We start from the raw sequence: 18,370 nt of genomic DNA, 5'->3' as shown, positions 1-18,370 counted from the left end.
TATACAAAATATACCAAAGGAGAATAAGGTAACACTAAACATTTCTGTACGGTTTTCTCACAGTACTCTGGAAGCGCAAGCTATTAAACAGAAATAAATTTCTCTCCTGATGTGGATGTATTTACAGATACCTGTTATCAGAAATCCTGTTTACCGAAAAGTTACTGCACGAGATAAATATTCAGACTAGATTGCACTGATGTAAACTGTATGCTGTCTACTAGCACAAAATTAAAACTTAGTGGCGTAACAGAGTTCCTGGCGATGGGAAAACTTACATTAGGAAGCCGTCCTACGGCCAGCTCGTTCTACACAAGGATATTCAGAAGACTTAAGCAAAAAAACTACGATTAATTTTCTAATCAGTAGTCTACACAGTAAAATACACACGTATAGATCACTTCTTTGAAGAAGCACGTGAAAAAAGACTAAATTAATTTACAGTTTGTCAGAAAATTGCTGCTGCTGCTCTGCTGCGCGCCCTCTCGGCTCGGCATTTGCTTCACACATCCGTTCCAGCTGTTTCGGACAGCAGCCAACTCTGCTTGTGCCCGCTCACAACAAGCACAGTCAAATGTTCGAAATGTTCAAATGTGTGTGAATTCCTAAGGGACCAACTACTGAGATCATCGGTCGCTAGACTTACACACTACTTAACCCTCCCGTTACCAAGCTTTTTCACACCTCTATTTTACCAAGCTGGGTATTTGGACTACCCCAGAAGAGTTTTTTGTTTTATTGCATTATTTGTTCTCAGATTTCGTTATTTCCATTGAAAGGGTTTATTTAGTATTGATAAACAGCTTTTCAGGTTAGTAGAAGTATTTAATCAGATCACAGATACAAAGTACAAAAAAATTGTTATATCTTTCACTAAATTCGGTACTCAACGAACAGAAAATTAATAATATATGTACCTCAACAGTCACTGCAGTAAAATAACGCAAGACTTTCTTCAACTTTTCAGTCAAGTACATTTTTGCACTGCATGCACTTCACAGTAACAAGTTTCTTCTATGTGTATGTTACAAGCAGGTTTCTTGCATGTTACACAACAGAATCTTGTTTTCCGATCTTCGTTTCTCTTGCAATCTTGATATCGTTGTGGCGTTGGTAACTTTGAACACTGGGTCTGGATCTCTGCTGTAGGAATTGCAATACCACAAGCTTTCAGTGCATCTTGTACATCTTTATGAAGACCGTTGATATTTTTGGCTCTTTCGTCCATGTTGCCTTTGCTGAGTCCAAATGCCAGTTCAGTCGTGAAGAGTTTACGTCGGCTTCGGTTATTCTTCTGCCATTCAGGAAATCTTTGAGTGTACAGAATATATGCATTCAGTGCTGCAATATCTATCATTTCCATGAAGATTCTTAGTGGTCACCGAATTGTTCCTCTAACACAACTGTATTCTCTACAGCACCTTTGCTTTTGTTGTAGTGCAGTACGATTCCGGGTTTGTGTTCACTTTCTTCACCACTCACTTGTCTCTCATTGTTCTGAGTAGAGAGTAGTATTACTGCCTTTCCCTTCTTTGGAACATAGGAAACTAGGGTCAAGTCATTTGTGAAACCAAACATTGAAGAGTGAACTTCCCTATTTCTGTTTGGCAAGAATTCCTTCGGAATCTCTTTACTATTGGAACACAAGGTACCAACCAGTTTCGTGTTTTGTTTTAGTAGTTAAGCAGCCAATAGAAAACTGGTGAAAAAATTATTACTTGTTACACCATGACCGTTATTCAGAAATGGTTCCATCAGATCCAAAACAACTCTCTGTCCTTGATTCACTTCCCCAGTATTGTCCACCATTCCTGTGTAAATTTGGATCCATAATAAGTAAGATGTCTTCACATCAGCACAAACCCAAATTTTAATGCCATACTTGTCAGGCTTGCTCTTCATATAAACCCTAAAAGGGCAGTTTCCTCGGTATGTTGCTAATCTTTCATCAATAGTCACGTATTCATAAGGATAGAAGTTCTTGCACTAGTTAGATTGAGATTTGTCGAACACTACCCTGATGGCTTGTAGCGTGTCCTTAGTTTCTTCAATTCTCTGTGCTCTTGTGTCACTGTTGTCAAATCGCAAGAATATCAGTATAGACAAAAATCGGTTTCTTGACATGGCAGCAGAAAAGAATGGTTACCGAAAGGCAACATTACCTCCCCACAGATCGGAAGCACTTGCGTGATGTCCATGAGTTCGACCAGCTCCTATTAGAATTGCTAATACAGCGTACACTTCAGTTGCATTTATATCTCTCCATGTCGTTTTATTTGAAGAATGAGCTGCATTCCACAAAGAAATTACTCGTTTGGCTTCTGTGTTCATTTCTTCTACAATGATGCTCACGATTTACGGTGAGATAAATAATAAAAATGTATTGTGAATGTTAGAACCGTGCCTCAAAACTTCTTCCGGTTTCTAGAAACGTGTCACAGTTCCCGTTGCAATAGCTGTCGGTGACCGTTAAAACATACATTATTCCACTGAAAAAAATCTATAGTTGTATAACGCGCTAGATCGGGAAGTTACACACACTAGCCATACTCCCCTCTCTGCGTGCTACCTCAAACGGTTTGAGAGTTTCTGTTATGTATGAGGCGGAACTATGGGCCTCATGAAAAATGGGTCACCCGGCTGAGACACTCAGTTTGACTCTTAGTCTGATCACGAGGTGTGGCCATTAATTGCACGCGTTTATCACGTAGGCTGACGTGAGGATCAATGAACTATACTTGACGAGATGTATCTGGAACATCTTAGGTGATTAGAGAGATAGTAGGCAGGAATACAATTAATTGCTTAGCTTTAATTCAGCATTAGCGGTGAACGTCGATTTGACTTTGTACCATAATATTTACAACTGCAGTTATAGACTGAACTGCGAATATTTCTTTACAATTCTGATTGCTTCACACATATAGATCAATTGTCAATGCATAAACTGTATGTGGCGCCTGGCTAGATCGTAGCTACTGACTTAGCTGAAGGCTATGCTAACTAGCGTCTCTGTAGATGAGATCTCACAAGGGAACCTCCCCATCGCACACCCCTCAGATTTAGTTACAAGTTGCCACAGTGGATAGGCCTTGAAAAACTGAACACAGATCAGTTGAGAAAACAGGAAGAATTTGTGTGGAACTTTGAAAAAATAAGCAAAATATACAAACTGAGTAGTCCATGGGCCACATAGGCAACATCATGGACTATGTGAACTCAGCAGCGCCGTGGTCCCGTGGTAGCGTAAGCAGCTGCAGAACGAGAGGTCCTTCGTTCAAGTCTTCCCACGAGTGAAAATTTTACTTTATTTTTGCATAGTTATTATCTGTCCGTTCGTTCATTGACGTCTCTGTTCACTGTCTGTTCAGTGTCTGTGTTTTGCGACCGCATCGCAAAACCGTGCGATTAGTAAGACGAAAGGACGTGCCTCTCCAATGGGAACCGAAAACATTTGATCGCAAGGTCATAGGTCAACCGATTCCTCCACAGGAAAACACATCTGATATATTCTATACGACACTGGTGACGGCATGTGCGTCACATGACAGGAATATGTTGCCGACCCACCTAACTTGTACACTTGGCGAATGGGTAAAAAGATTCTTCTACCTTGCCCGATTTAGATTTTCTTGTGGATGTGATAATCACTCCCAAAAAGTGATGAAAACATAAGTGTTTGTCACATAAATTGAAAATAAAGAATTAAACTTTTCACTCGATGGAAGATTTGAACCAAGGATCTTTCGTTCCGCAGCTACCCACGTTACCACGAGACCACAGCGGTCCTGCGTTTCCAGTGTCCTTCATGTTGCCCATCTTCCCACGAACTACTCAGTTTGTATATTTTTCTTATTTTTTCACAGTTCCACACAACTTCTTCCTGTTTTCTCAATTGATCTGTGTTCAGTTTTTCAAGGCCTATCCACTGTGCCAACTTATAACTAAATCTGAGGGGGGTGCGATGGGGAGGTTCCCTCGTCAGAAGCTATAACAAGTGAACCACTCCTATTCACGTCGGCTGTCGAACTGGGCAGTGCGCTAGCTTGTCTGTTAAGACCAGCCGAGTGGCGGCGCTCGGTCTGCTAGCGTCGACAGTGGCGACTCGCGGGTCCGATGTGTACTGACGGACCGCGGCCGATTTGAAGCCTACAACCTAGCAAGTGTGGTGCCTTGCGCTGACACAACAGTTTCAATACCTCAAACCGTTTATGAGATACAAGGGTGTTACGAAGCTTTCATTCTCACTTTACGCCTAGCCATGCGAGCGAAACTGAGAGTGCTATCCATTTTCTCGAGAGTGGAGAAAGCTATAGATCCTATCCCAGATTTAAAGAATACTTTGTAAGTAGGCTGTTTAGGTTTTTATGTTGGTAACGTCACGTAGCGCTCTGTATGAAAATCACTGGCTGTGCTGTGTGCAGCCTGTGGCTGGTTGGCATTGTTGGAATATTCGGTATTGTAGTGTTGGGCAGTTGTATGTGAACAGCGCGTAGCGTTGTGCAGTTGGAGGTGAGCCGCCAGCAGTGGTGGATGTGGGAACAGAAATGGCAGAGTTTTGAGTGCGGACGTGTGTCCGTCAGAAAAACGAAATTTGTAAGATTGGGCAGGCCGGAATGGCCAAGCGGTTCTAGGCGATTCAGTCTAGAACCACGCTACCGATACGGTCGCAGGTTCGAATCTTGCCTCGGGCATGGATGTGTGTGATGTCCTTAGGTTAGTTAGGTTTAAGTAGTTCTAAGTTCTAGAGGACTGATGACCTCAGACCTCCCATAGTGCCCAGAGCCATTTGAACCATTAATTTGTATCACTGGATGTCATGAATTGATATATATATATTATGACTTTTGAACACTATTAAGGTAAATACATTGTTTGTTCTCTATCAAAATCTTTCATTTGCTAACTATGCCTATCAGTAGTTAGTGCCCTCAGTAGTTAGAATCCTTTATTTAGCTGGCGGTATTGGCGCTCGCTGTATTGCAGTACTTCGAGTAACGAAGATTTTTGTGAGGTAAGTGATCCAGGAAAGGTATAGGTTATGGTTAGTCAGGGCCATTCTTTTGTAGGGATTATTGAAAGTCAGATTGCGTTGCGCTAAAAATATTGTGTGTCAGTTTAGTGATGATTAGAATAAGTAAAGAGAGAAATGTCTTTAGTACGTTCAGTTTTGCTCAGCTGTTTGAAAATCAAATAACGTAAGAGGTTTATCAGCACAGTAATTCATAAATTTTTCTAAGGGGAGGTTTCAAGTTCAATATGTTAACTTACATTTGGTACGCAGCAACATGTGATTTAATGAGCGCCAAACGCAAATTCATAACGACCTCTTTTTTTTTTCATTGCGCACTATTCTATTTTCTTGTAGTGGCTTGTTTAATTTTGAAATGCGACAATAACTATGACGATTAACGACATGTCAAGCTGTTCTTCATGAAGCTGACGAATGAAGCTATGAGATGCGAGAGATCAAATTTTTTTTACCGAATAGTTTCTCCAGAATCGTTTGAGAAAGACTGCAGATCGGCCAGCTTGTCCGTTTGCCGATCACGCAGCAAGTCAGCCAACAGACCACCGCGCCGTCCGCTGCCCATTCTACCTGGCAGCGAAGCAGCGCGGCGCCAGGGAGCTCCCCAACGTTTAGCTTCGCTCTTCTTTGGGTTTGGTCTGGGCCCGTCAACATCGACATTGGACTGTTAATTGCTGGAAACACGTTGCCTGGCCGGTCGAGTCGCGTTTTAAATTATATCGAGCTGATGGACATGTACGGGTATGAATACAACCTGATGAATCCCTGGACCCTGCATATCAGCGGGGTAGCGTTCAAGTTGGTAGAGACTATGTAGTGCTGTGGGACATGTGCAGTTTGAGTGATATGGGACCCATGATACGTCTAGATGCGACTCTGACAGGTGACACGTAAGTAAGCAACCTGTCTGATCACCTGCATCCATTCATGTCCATTGTGCATTCCGATGGATTTGGGGGATTCCAGCAGGACAATGCGATACCCCACACCTCCAGAATTGCTACAGAGGACTAGGGATACTTTTCTCAGTTTAAACACTTCCGCTTGCCACCAGACTCCCCAGACACGATCATTATTGAGCCTGGGATGCCTTGCAACGAACTGTTCAGAAGAGATGTCCGCCCCTTCGTGCTCTTACTGATTTATAGACAACCATGCAGGACTCAATTCCCTGCAGCACTACTTCAGACATTAGTCGAGTCCATGCCATGTCCTGTTGCGGCACTTGTGCGTGCTCGCGAGGGACCTACACGATATTACGCAGGTGTAACAGTTTCTTTGGCTCTTCAGTGTATACATTGCTTACAGATTTATTATTATACGTTGACATTAGCAGAGAAGTGGGATATTAGGTTATCTACACTTGCGTAATCGACTTGGAAAAAAGTGGAATAGAGATCAACATAAATATCATTTCCACCCCTTGTATTGCTCATGAAAACCATACATTGCATGTTGTACCACCATACAGCGAGACCTTCAGATGTGATGGTCCAGACTGCTGAAAACATCTGTACCTCTAATACCCAGTAGGACGTCCTCTTGCAATGATGCATGTCTGTCTTCGTCGTCGCATACTATCCACAAGTTCATCAAGGCGCTTTTGGCCCAGATTGTCCCACTCCTAAACGGCGATTCGGCGTAGATCCCTCAGAGTGGTTGGTGGGTTACGTCGTCCATAAACAGCTATTTTCAATCTATACCAGGCATGTTCGATAGGTTTCATGTCTGGAAAACATATTGGCCACTCTAGTCGAGCGATGTCGTTATCCTGAAGGAAGTCATTCACAAAATGTGCACGATGAGTGCGCTTATTGTCGTCCGTGAAGACGAATGCCGCGCGAATATGCTGCCGATGTGGGTGCACTGTCGGGGGATGGCATTCAAGTATTGTACAGCCGTTATGGCGCCTTCCATGACCACCAGCGGTGTACATAGGCCCCACATAATGCCACCCCTAAACAACAGGGAACCTCCACCTTGCTGCACTCTCTGGACAGTGTGTCTAAGGCGTTCAGCCTGACCGGGTTGCCTCCAAACACGTCTCCGACGATTGTCTGGTTGAAGGCATATGCGACACTCATTGGTGAAAAGAACGTGATGCCAATCCTGAGCCGTCCATTCGGCATGTTGCTGGGCCCATCTGTACCGTGCTGCATGGTGTCGTGGTTGCAAAGATGGACCTCGCCAGGGACATCGGGAGTGAAGTTGCGCATCATACAGCCTATTGCGCACAGTTTGAGTCGTAACACGACGTCCTGTGGCTGCACGAAAAGCATTATTCAACATGGTGGCGTTGCTATCAGGGTTCCTCCGAGCCATAATCCGTAGGTAGCGGTCACCCGCTGCAGTAGTAGCCCTTGGGCGGCCTGAACGTGGCATGTCATCGACAGTTCCTGTCTCTCTGTATCTCCTCCATGTCCGAACAACATCGGTTTGGTTCACACCGAGACGCCAGGACACTTCCCTTGTTGATAGCCCTTCCTGGCACGAAGTAAAAACGCGGACGCAATCGAACCGCGGTATTGGCCGTCTAGGCATGGTTGAACTACAGACAACACGAGTCTTGTACTTCCTTCCTGGTGGAATCACTGGAACTGATAGGCTGTCGGACCCCCTCCGTCTAACAGGCGCTGCTCATGCATGGTTATTTACATCTTTGGGCCTGTTTAGTGACATCTCTGAACAGTCAAAGGGACTGTGTCTGTGACCCAATGTCCACAGTCAACGTCTATCTTCAGAAGTTCTGGGAACTGAGGTGATGCAAAACTTTTTTTGATGTGTGTATGATATGCCATCCATTTGCCACCATAGACTAGGAGCTTAGTATGGGTTATTGTAGAAGCTATAGTACTCATGAGTAGGCCGAGCAGGTTCTACAACACACACAGAAGTTATTAGTAATTTCTTAAAGCTTAATTTCGGAAAATGTTCGCGTTACACACATGAAATGTATTAAATGCTGTTGCTGGCACTTGTAACGTTTCACACTTCGTCACTGCAGAATGATAGTTCACGTCAGAGAACAACTGTGGGTAACTTTCCAGCTGCGGTGGCGTAAGAAAACACTTGGATGGATGTTGACGTTGACGTCTCCGATTAGTTGATGCTTTTGGCTGCCAATATCTTTACTTGTGGGCCAGTCTTGAGGTACGAACTTAGCATGCAGAAAAAAAATGGTTGGCGGAGTACCATGGCATCTACTACTTGCAGAAAACGGTGGGTGTCAACCTAAATGGCCAATACTAGAATGCAAATACATGGTCACAGACAACTGTATGAGAATGACAGTGCGAAGCATGTTTTACGCACACCGATCGTTGCCCGAGTAAACGGGATTCAGGTTCATGCTACCACGTACTGACTTTGGAGTCCGCGTGGTCGAATCAGGGAAGTTTCGACTCCAGAGACATTGTCCAATGTACAGGCTATTCCATTTCAAATCGGACGAAAAACGAGAAAATTAACCTCGTATGTTTTTGAATCATTAATAATTTTTACATGTGTCAATTACAGTAGAAGAAGACAACTTCCATAAAGTTATTTCTTAAATGCTTACTAGTTTTCGCGTTAAGATTCGGTAAGGTTTGCGTTATTTTCCGTAAGCGACGATTTGTCTAACGTGAAACTCAAGAGCCTTATATCGGATTTCAGTTAACTACAGTTCATTTTGAAGCTGAGTGTCTGCTGCTGCGTAAAACAAAAACATAACAATAAACAATTCAGTATTTAAACTCTTTTATTTATGTATTAAGCGTGAACACAATTTTCATAAAGATTAAATTTACATGGGCGAGAACCACTTTTTATTACATATTGATTTCAGTTTTAAATTTTATGGAGCCACTTGTTTGAAATATGAAAAAATACGCCTGCTATTCGGAAAGTAAGGAACGATAGGTCGCGAAATGGAAACCACAGTGAAAATCAAAACTGTTTTATTGGCAACAGTTAGCTACAACTTCCACCTACTTCCCTCCATAGTCGCCGATCCGACTTAGACGTTTGTCGTAGCGTTGTACCAACTTTCCAATGCCTTCTATGGCAGCCGCCAGTGCTTTACGGCAATTCTCTACGCTGGCCTACAGCTCGTTGTCTGTGCCAAAATGTTGTCTTCATAGCCAGCGGTTCATGTGAGCAGAGATGAAACTGAGAGGGAGACAATTACGGGCTGTATTGTGGGTAATCAAACATTTCCAACTGAAAACGATGCAGGAGCATCTTCATTGCCCCTGCAGAATTCGGCTGAGAATCGTCTTGAAGAAGAAACCGCAGGACAGTTATGTAATGTTGGCTGCATAGCTTCAGGCGAAATTTCTCACCAGGCCCTCGTACTTGGCAGGAGACACTATTGTCCTAGGTATCTTTATGTGCTCCCTGTGTGCTCAGAACTAAAAAGAACGACATAACGTGATCGACGCGCATACTAGAGACACTGCCCAACACACCTGTGCAAAATTTCATCGGATTTTCACTGTGATTTCCATTTCGCGACCGATCGCTCCTTATTTTCCGAATAACCCACGTAATTAAATTAAATATATACTTCTTCTGTGCAGATGCCCAAACAGTGCCCAAACTCTTATGGGAGTCGGCGATAAATCCGCGAGTAATGAGTATAGTGGGCTGGGGCACTATGAATATAGTGCGGGACAATAGGTTGGGAGCCGGCACGGTAGCTCAACGTGTCAGATCAGAGGGTTAACCGCCCTCTGTAATAAAAAAAAATAAATAAAAAAACTGAGTTAATGGAACGACGATGAAGTTGAACAAGCGTCATGGGGCGTCAACCACGAACAAATACAACAAACAATCAGGAACAAAAACGAGCTCAAAAAAATGAAAAGATGGATAGAGCGTCTGACATGTAAGCAAGAGATCCCGGGTTCGAGTCCCGATCGGGGCACATATTTCCACTGTACCCGTTGACTTATATCAACGCCTGTATGCAGCTAATGGTATTCATTTTCTTGTAATTTCAGTAAATATTTACGCTCTCGCTGTACTTATGTTACGATACATCGCTGCAAAACATAAACAACAGGCGACCGACAATGGCCTAATCATGATTCGTGGCTGTTGCAGGCGTTTCGATTTACTTTTCATATTTTCAACAGCTCACCAATGAAGATTCCATAAACAAAGTTGATTAATATTGTCTTTAAATCAAATGATGAACAATGTGGCGCAATTTTAATTCCATTTAAAATTGTTTCTCAGAATTGATATGAAACATGATGAAAATTATTTCAAATTTAAGCTCTAAAAATACCGCATGAATATCATCTCAAACAATACATTATTACCTTCATTTTGAATTAATTTCATGTATTTGAGAATTTTACTTTGAGTGGTTTCTGAGCAACGAGTTTCAGAATCGCTTTATTTTATTAAACTATGGTAATTTTAACACTTAAAAACCTCGAAAGCACTTGCTTATCATAGCTGCGAGTTTGCACAACTTTAGATGACAGAAAATTGAACCCCCTCGAAATGGCTCTGAGCACTATGCGACTTGACTTCTGAGGTCATCAGTCGCCTAGAACTTAGAACTAATTAAATCTAACTAACCTAAGGACATCAGACACATCCATGCCCGAGGCAGGATTCGAACCTGCGACCGTATCGGTCGCTCGGTTCCAGACTGTAGCACCTATAACCGCACGGCCACTCCGGCCGGCGAACCCCCTCGAAAAATGCAAGGTTTCCTACTGTCAGATGTGCAACGAAACAGTCCGAATGCGACTCTCCCGCCTCTTACGGCAGAGCCGCGGATCACTCCGACTGTCGGCTACGAACAACTCGTCTGACATACACCATGTGTTTGGAAACTGATTTCATTCCTGCCGTATCAGCTACGGCAACGCAGTACTTATGGTGGCTGCTTGAACAAACTACCGTAAACAATACATGTGCATTCGACCAATCAGTTTTCAGTAGGCAATGTGAAGTAGTGGACCTGGGGCCATTGTGTTCCAACGTTGCTGTGTAACAAATAACAGTAGCGGAACATCTCGAATGAAACAACAAGTTTACCTTCATCAGTCGCAGTTTATTGATTTTCCACGACGCATTTAGAAGTAAACCTACATCGTTAGGTGGATGGATGTCGATTAAAATGGCATGTATGTATCTCTAACTCAAGTGTCAAGACATTCTCCACAATGTTTCAAAAAGGAGAAAAATGTGTGCGAAGTTTGTCTTGTAGAACATGACGCCCTCACAAAAGCAATGACGCGTGGACGCCTGCAGCGACCTGACTGTAATTGAAAACGATAATAATTCATTTTTGGAAAAAAAATCGTCACGAGTGACAAGACCTGGTGTTATCAGTCCGAATCTACCACAAAACAGCAGATTGTAGAAGTTCACATGAAGCATTACAATACCAGGTGGTTATAATTAAACTTCCCCTATTTAACGCGCTATGGCACTGAAACTAATTACTTTGCGATTAGGAAACTTGGTAGCACTAATTTCAAGGACATGGGGAAGAGAAATAAAGCAGAATCAGTTCAGCTGAAACACTTTTAATGTGCTGCTACGGTATTTCATACCATTATATACTTTTACCATTACTGCTACAAAAGGGGCTCAATATGGCGTCCATCAGTGTCCAGAAGAGTCTGAAGGCGCAGGATTGCATTCTGCACAGCAGAACGAACCATGCTCTTAGGTATGCTGGCTACCTCTCTTGATATGCTGCGCTTCAGGTCAGCACATGTGTAAATGTTACCCTGGTAAAGCCTGTCCCACGACCAGAAATCACAGGGAGTGAGATAGGTGGTAGTGCCGGCCAAGCATTTGGAAACGATCAGCTGATAATTCGATCATTTCCAAATGTGTTTCGGAGCGAGCAATATGCTGTGGGGCCCCATCTTGGACGAAAACTGTTGAGTACAATCCGTCTCTCTTGTGTAGGGTGGCTATGACATGCTGGCGAAGTATATCGCAGTACCGCTGGCCAGTCACACTGCACGTCTTTCGTCCTTGAGCGCCAATGATGAACGTAGCCGTGAAGCAACACCACACGGTGACAAGTTCACCACATAGAGGAACTTCATGCACAGTGACTGAAGGTGAAGATCCCCACACTCTAAAACTGAGTGTGTTTACTTCACCCGTCAGAAAAAAATCAGCTTCGTCTGTCCATAGTATGGTCCATTGTCAGCTCTCGTCATCTTCAATCCTTGCACAAAAGTGGAGAGCGAATTCCGTAATCCTCTCAGTCGGCGATATTCTCAAAGTGCAGCTGCAGCATTACTGTTGGTTTGATAATAGAGCTACACCAAAAACGAGCTGCACCTCTTGTGCAAGCTCGTGTTGACACGTCAACAGGTGCACTGCGACTGGTCAGGTGTGTGAGACCATGAATCACGATGACTGACCACGGCACCTGCTGGCCTTAACTGGAACCGGACGGAGCGCTGTCAAGCATGTATATCATGCACTCCATACTCTTGACATTACTGCTACCAAGCCTGGTACTCGCACGGTATTAAGTTTCCGTGTTATAATGTGTTAATAGGGAAAGTTTAATTATAAACATCCGGTACATCTGTCCCCGCCGTGGTGAGAAACGTAAAGCTCCTTCTTTATCTTGCTTATTTTGCGGCTATGGGACTCGAGCATGGGGGCTTGACAGAGAGAACACTGAAGTTACTAAATAAACCTATGCCTTACACGAATACCTTTCTCTTATATTTTCAAATATTAAAGTTCCTCATTTATGACATGTCAAATCTCACTTTGAAATAATAAGTACCAATCAGTATCACTTCGACTTATTGTCCTTGTGGCACGTAACACTCTCCCTAACTATCCCTAACTTACGAGGGTTATTCGGAAAGTAAGGAAAGATCTGCCGCGTTATGGAAACCACAGTGAAAATCCGATGAAGTTTTGCACAGGTGTGTTGGGCAGTGTCTCTAGTACGCTCGTCGATCGCGTTACGTCGTTCTTCTTAGCTCTGAGCACAGAGGAAGCACATAAAGATACCGTCAACAATAGTGTCCCCCGCCAAGTACGAGGGCCAGGTGAGAAATTTCGCCTGAAGCTATGCAGCCAACATTACATAACTGTCCTGCGGTTTCTTCTTCAGGACAATTCTCAGCCGCAATATGCAGGGGCAATGAAAATGCTCCTACATCGTTTACAACTGGAAATTTTTGATTACCCGCAGTACAGCCCGTAATTGTCTCACTCTGAGTTTCATCTCTGCTCACATGGACCTCTGGCTATGAAGACAACATTTTGGCACAGACATCGAGCTGTCGGCCAGCGTAGAGAATTGGCGGAAATCACTGGCGGCTGCCTTCTATAACGAGGGTATTGGAAAGTTGGTACAACGCTACGACAAACATCTAAATCGGATCGGCTGATATGGAGATAAGTAGTTGGAAGTTGTAGCTAACTGTTGCAAACAATCCAGTTTTGATTTACGCTGCGGTTTCCATTTCACGACCTATCGTTCAATAGCCCTCGTAATCCACTCTTGTTTTAACAGTTAAGCTCATTCAACCTTTATAGCGGAGAAACCATTGCTGTATTACATCCCCACATCAATTTAACAGGCAATCACTCATCACAGAAGCCTTTTTCAATAATGTAGTAGGGGCAATATGTTCTGATCACGGTTCAAATTGTTCAAATGGCTCTGAGCACTATGGGACTTAACTTCTAAGGTTATCATTCCCCTAGAACTTAGAACTACTTAAACCTAACTAACCTAAGGACATCACACACATCCATGTCCGAGGCAGGATTCGAATCTGCGACCGTAGCGGTCGCGCGGTTCCAGACTGTAGCGCCTAGAACCGCTCGGCCACTCTGGCCGGCATCTGATCACGGGACTTACTAACAAACACGATGCTGTTCCAACCCTAAACTATACAACCAGTCCCGCGCGTCTTTCCGCAAATAAACCGAATCACAAATTACTTAGATCCTAAGATCCGACCTAGGATAATACTCTCGATTTTCTTCAGCCAATTTACGCGCGACCGCTTCTTACGGAACCTAAATGACAACTCCCGTGCAACACACAACTGCGTGTGACCGGTAGCGTTTGGGCATTGTGAACGATAAGAGCACAACAGTGCCCTGTCAGAGAAAAAGTGCGGTCACCTTCGAAAAATCCAGAAGGCAGCGATGAGTAAGGAGTACAATTGCACTACGTCATAATTCCGAAGATAGCACTGTTGCTGGCCGCTGTGGCCGAGCGGTTCTAGGCGCTTCAGTCCGGAACCGCACTGCTGCTACGGTCGCAGGTTCGAACCCTGCCTCGGGCATGGACGTGTGTGATGTCCTTAGGTTAGTTAGGTTTAAGTAGATCTAAGTTCTAGGGACCTCAGATGTTAAAGTCGCTTAGTACTTGGAGCCGTTTGAACCATTTGAAGCACTGTTTCTTACAGGGTCAAGACAGTGAAGACATAACCGACATTCATGCCAACGTGACGCGCCAGTTGAACAGCATCCGAAAGTAGAGTTGCCAGATCTCCTGGTTTTGCGGGACATTCCCGATTTCAGATTAAAGAAATCGGAGTCCTGAAAAGTTCTTTCAGGATGGCAGTTTGTCCAGGATTGTGATTTCATAGGAATATTCTCATATTATCATCTATTTCTTCCTCAAATTCTTGCGTGGTTCTATATTTCAACTCTAGCTGTTAAGCTAAATAACGAAAGTTTTTACTCTCATATCTGAGTCTCTTAATGGGTATTAGGGGAAAGTGAGGGAAGTTGGTGCACCTAAGGCATTTTGCATGTAACCTTTATTCTATAATACCTAGAGCCTCCAGTTTTCGTATAGTATTAGCCACATGTGTTTACTGTAACACATCTTAAAACGATAAATATGCAGCTGACGTATAAGGAAAAAAAACTGACTAATATGACATCATTGTATTGCGTCGTTTTACCCGACATACCGGATAAAAGTGAGTTAAATTAGAGCAAGAAATGGTATAAGGTACTTATTTCCACACATCTTGTTGTACAAAATATATGTATTGAACATTATGCTTAATAAACAGAACACTAAACAACATAGTTTACAAAAACAAAATAGCAGCTTAATTAACTATGGAACAGATACAAAATAACAATAGAATCTTTATAAAATAGTGTCAAAAATGAAGAAGAAGACTAGAGTAAAGCGTATTCTGTTCCGGCGTAAAGTGAAGCGCCGGCACGCCGCGAAGGTCAGGAACGTTAGAGCAGAGACGGCTGTGAAGAAGAGTTAAGTATCGAAGTCATTCCCTTTTGTAATAAAATTCATTAACACGATTTGCTTGAATAGTTGTCTAACGATCCGAGAAAGCAGGTTTCCTAGGCATCCCGTATTTGACGAGTAGATCGGATACAACAAATTCAGTTAAGTGATCTCTTGCAGATCTATAAAACAACAAAAGTTTCTTCAGGCAGGAGTCATATTTACAGTTTTCAGGACTGTTCCATCCACTACATTCAGAATGACACCAAAAAGCACAAGAAACACACCGGTACCATTTCTCGCCATCTTTGCCGAATTCACAACATACTAAGCACAGATCTTTGCCTCTGGTATGTTGTGCTGCATGGCACTCTGTCCACTACGTATTTTATTAGTGTGGAACTGAAATGGGGTAAACCGACGCGCTTGGCCTCTGTGCGACAAATTGCTCCAACAACTATCGCTTATATAAAACTTAAGTTCCAGACTCGCACTTTGCTTAAGACAAATAATACTTACATAATCGTGAGCGCTGATATGCAGAGATAGGTGTAACAACAAAAACTTTTATTTTAACATGACAGGAAATGACACAAAAACTACAGCTCAAATAATAGTAGAAACAGACAATATACTCTCCTGGTTCTCGCGCCGATTACTGGCAAGTACGGTTCTCGCCTTCTAAATGCTTATTTATATAACTGGGCACCAAATGGCAGTGCCTAACAGATAAGACTAGCTCTCACAGTGCGTCATTTTACCCGCCGCGCAAAATTCCCCCACTCTCCCCTACTGCGCGTCACGCTGCTGAGTTTTCGTTCTTCTCTCTTATTTCACTTCCGTTAAGCTTTGCAGTAAATAGGTTCTCTGTTTCTCTTTCTGTGTCGTATCGCAGTTTATTTGTTGTTAAAGTGAACTCAAAATGCAAAGAGGAAGTGTTCATGTGAAAAAATATTCGTAAGAACGGTTCTTCATAAAACGAGATAGAAGTGACTATGACGTAGGATTTGTAATTTGTAAGTGTTATGTTTCCATTGCATGTGGGGGAAGAGTAGGTATTAAGGATAATTTAGCCAGCGTAAAGCATAAATCAAACATGTACTCTGCAGGTACTTCCAAAACTGGACAGTTGTTTGCTTCAAATTCATTTAAACAGGACAAATCAGTAACAGCTGTGAAATTAAAAATGTGCTATCTTACCATTCAACATCATATATCTTTGAAATCATTAGACTGTACTTCTAGGCTACGCTCCAGAGTTTTTGATGATTCCGAAGTGTGACGTTTAGCAGAACAAAATCAACAGCATCTGTGAAAGCAGCGTTAGCAATCGACACTGTCAAACAAATAGGCCTATGCGATAATCTGTAAAGATTCGTTATTTTGGTATAGCTACAGACGATTGTAATCACAAAGCCGAGAAATTATTTTCATTAATTGCTTAGTATTTCACATCGAAATTACCTGCCAAATGAAACTGCCTCTGTAATAAGTACAGGGTGACACAGAAAAACGGGAACATTTCCACAATCCAATAAAACTAGAAGTGATTAAGGGAAGAAATTGCATTCATAGTAATTGAAACTCTACAACTTTGCCATTTACGAAACATTGATGGCATACGTGGATGGCATTTATCATATTTTTTTTAAATTACTTTCTTTAGATGACGTCCTCCTGTATGAATACGTTTGTGAAATTTGCTGTTCAGATTCCTCATTGACCGCTGCAACATCTCAGCTGGGATACTGTGAATTGCATTCCGAATTCTCTGTTTTAGCTCACCCAGGGTTCTTGGTCTAGTCATGAAGACTTTGCTCTTGAGGTAGCCTACAAGAAAAAATCAGAAACGGATAAATCTGACGATCTATGGGGCCAGGGAATGTTACCGAATCCTGAGATCACAGGGTTGCCAAACAATCCTCGCACATATTCCATTGATTTCCGAGCAATATGTCATGTCGCTCCGTCCTGTTGAAGCCAGGCTTTTTGAACATTTGGAAAGTTGTTCAATGCAGGTGTAACGAAAGTTCGTAACATCTCCACGTAACGATTGGCATTGACAGTTGTGTTCCCTTTTCATTTACGAAAAAATACGGTCCGATAATCCCATGCGATGAAACACGACATGATACTAGCGTGTAAAGGGCGCTCATGAACGTCATTAGGATTCGTGTTTGCCCAGTAACGGTAGTTCTGTTTATTCACATAACCTGTGAGATGATAATGTGCCTCATCTGACATCCACAACTTGTTTAGAAATTCATCGTCATTGTTTATTTTTGTTATCATTTGTGGACAGAATCCTAATCGTAACCGGTAATCGTTGTCCTTCAATTGTTGCACAATCTGTAGTTTGTAAGGATGAAATTTTAAGTCAAGATGAAGAATTCTGCCAACACTCTCCGATGATATACCAATCACTGCTGCTTACTTACGAATTGAACGCCGTGGGTTCCGTAAGAAAGACTAGCGAACATCAGTGTTGGCTGGAGAACGCACACTGCTTGGTCGTCCTGTTGGTTCTTGAGGTCAAATCCAGTCTCGTCAAAGTTACTAATCCAACATTTTATCGCGTGTTTCGACGGAACGGCATCATGACGTCCTAAATTATAAAAACGTCGAAACTCCCTCTGCGCCGCTACCAAACTATCATTGTTTTAATAAAACATTTTTATGGCTAACGCACGCTGCTGCCCGTTCCGCTGATCCATGATAACTGAAATGGCGGACTGTTTACTCGCTGTCACAAACACGCAGTGCTGCCACCTGCCCATGGCTGCCACTACTCATTTCAAACATTCCTGTTATTCTGTGTCACCCTGTACGTATGCGTCACTGCATTAGAAGAAAACAAAAGTGACAAAAATGTACAGTGTTTTGCGGTGGAAATGCTATCGCTAAATTTGGAGGAGTATAGCTAGCTGGTACAAACAGTGTGTTCGCGAAATTGAAAAGTGAAGTAAACGAAGAACTTGTAGGAGTTGGATGCACCTCCCACATACCACATAATGCTGTTAAGATGGCCGCTGGCGTGATGAGTGTTGACGTGGAAACATTTTTAGTTAAACTTTTCAGTTACTTATCCATATATATACAACGAACGGAGCGTCTGAAATAATTTTGTCACA

This window comes from Schistocerca nitens, chromosome 9 (genome assembly GCF_023898315.1).
Source record: "Schistocerca nitens isolate TAMUIC-IGC-003100 chromosome 9, iqSchNite1.1, whole genome shotgun sequence".
In the NCBI taxonomy this organism is placed as follows: Eukaryota; Metazoa; Arthropoda; class Insecta; order Orthoptera; family Acrididae; genus Schistocerca; species Schistocerca nitens.
This window is presented reverse-complemented; position numbering follows the sequence as displayed.